We start from the raw sequence: 2,394 nt of genomic DNA on the forward strand, positions 1-2,394 counted from the left end.
CCTTGAGGATATCAACACCAACTGTGTCCAGCAGATGATCAATGAAATCTTCTGGCTGAGAATCACACTCGCTGAGTACAAAAGTGATTCCAAGTACTACTCTCTTCTTGATGATGTTGTTCGGCTCAGAGGGCTAATTGGAGAGGCTAACAACAGGCGTACGTGCCAGGCTGTCTAAGCCTCCTCTTGACCACCTCTACCACCACCACCACCTCCACCACCTGCCACCCTCACCTTCCCACCACCGTAAGTCGTCTTATGATTGGAAGTTTGCCGCTAAAAGATAAATCTACCTCATCACCTATAAGGCCCACTCCTCCATCAACCACCTCTATGCCCTCCACCTCCCACACCATCTACCATATTGACACTAGTATACCTTCTGCTACTCCACCAGCTAATCACATCTCTGCAATTGCTGCACCTTCACCTTTTTTAACCATTGACCATGACTTGCCCCACACTAGCAGTAACAGTAGTGGAAAAAGAAAAGCAATTGATGCATTTGAATTTTAAATGAACAATTAAAAATGAAATCCAGTAGTCACATGGGCATAGAGGCGTTGGCAGGAATCCGGAAAGTAAGTATCACTTTCGAGCTGTACTCCTGACTTGAATGGTGCATGTATTATGGAACCAATCCATGTGTTCTAAAACAAAAAAAGCAAATGAAATCCAATACCACTAATTAAAGAGAGCACATTAATTGATTTATTGATACTAAATTAAGGTTTTGGTTCCGAACTTGAAACCCATAAGCAGGTTAGGGAGCTTATTCAAGCACAAGCAACGACATTCTAGTTAATGAATAAGAGACTATGCTATACCTTTAATGTTAGAGGGGTTTTGTCGTACATCGAATGAAAAAATAAATGAGTATTTATGGGTCAGCTAATAACTTAAGTTTTAGAGTTGAATTGCCTATGGCCCGTCTGAATTTACCCGCTCGGAAGGTGTCCATAAGCAAGTGATCCGCCTGTAATAAAGGTGCGAGTTGGGATGGGAGAGAATGACGATTACATTAGATCCATGATCCACGGCCCATTAGCTGTCCATCCAAAAACCCTCTCTTGTAATTCAATATTGTATCAATTACTTTTATCAAATTTCAGAATCAATCAAGTATGGACCACAGATCATCTGTGGATCAACTTTTCTTAGCATTGAAGTCAAAAGTCCAAAAGAACTGATCACTTATTGCAAACGAACAACTTTGCTACAACCTGACATACATTATTATTATGATTGGGGACCACGATTTTTAAAATCACTAACTTTAAACAAAGAGTTGAAAACAATTCAGATTCCATACAAGTTCTGTTTTTTTACCTCCTCTTCCTTAATCTTTAAGTTCAGTGTGGTTGTTCTCAAGTATCATAATTAAACCAATTTTTTACTGATTTGTGACCATTCTGTGTGTGTTATACGGTTCAATACAGTATTACATAAAAATACACAGCTTCCCTCATGATCTGTAGGGAAGTTGTGCTGATGACTTGGATCAATTCAAGTTTCGGTGAGTTTATAAATCATTGAAAGGAATGGTGCCCAATGTGCATGTAAACTTACTTAGTTACTGTACTCCTATACAAGTCAACTACTCTTAGTGGACGGCATGTGAAATGTACCTAGAAAAGCATCATCAAGATAATGAGAAACTTTATGACAATGGTTTCCCACTTCAAAATATAAAGGATAATTCTCTAACAATGGAGTTTTGAGGGTCAAATAATAAAAGAATGAAGTTAAAATTAAATTTTTTAAATGAATAAAATTTTATGAAAATCTAACATAGACATGAAAATTTATTATACATCATCTTTTTATTCTCTTCTATATTTGTTACAAAATTCTACTACTACCCCTCCCACATCTAGAGAGAAACAATCTATGCCAATCCTCTCAAACTTTCCATCTCCGTCAACTCCTCCTTAAACTCCCTAAACACATCGTCAAAATCACCTAAAAACGACATTTTTTCAATTTTTATGGTGTGACTTGGATTTCACCAACCCACTTGAAGATTAATTTCTTGTGGATCCACAAACATTTGCAACTACTTTTTGTACTGTCGAGTCATGGATTGACCATTACAGCGAATTGTGTTGATTTTTTCATGATATTTCGTGTTGGATTTTTGAATCTAAGATTGAATCTTTATTTTTCTTTTGTCTGATATGAATTTTGGGAATAAATCAAGTTCGGAAGAAAAGATGTTTAGGAGGAAATGTGAGTGAAAGAACAAAGTTTTGTTGTTTTTTTAAAAATGGATTTGTTGGTAAAGTGGATGAAAGAGAGAGATGACAAATAAAATTGTTAGTTGTTTGTGTAAGAAGAAGAGTTATGGTAAATGTGTCTCTCAGGATGTTATCATAAATGTGTCTCAGGATGTTT

This window comes from Cornus florida, unplaced genomic scaffold (genome assembly GCF_030987335.1).
Source record: "Cornus florida cultivar Cherokee Brave unplaced genomic scaffold, ASM3098733v1 CherokeeBrave_3.0.0_Hap2_Chr03, whole genome shotgun sequence".
Lineage (NCBI taxonomy): Eukaryota > Viridiplantae > Streptophyta > Magnoliopsida > Cornales > Cornaceae > Cornus > Cornus florida.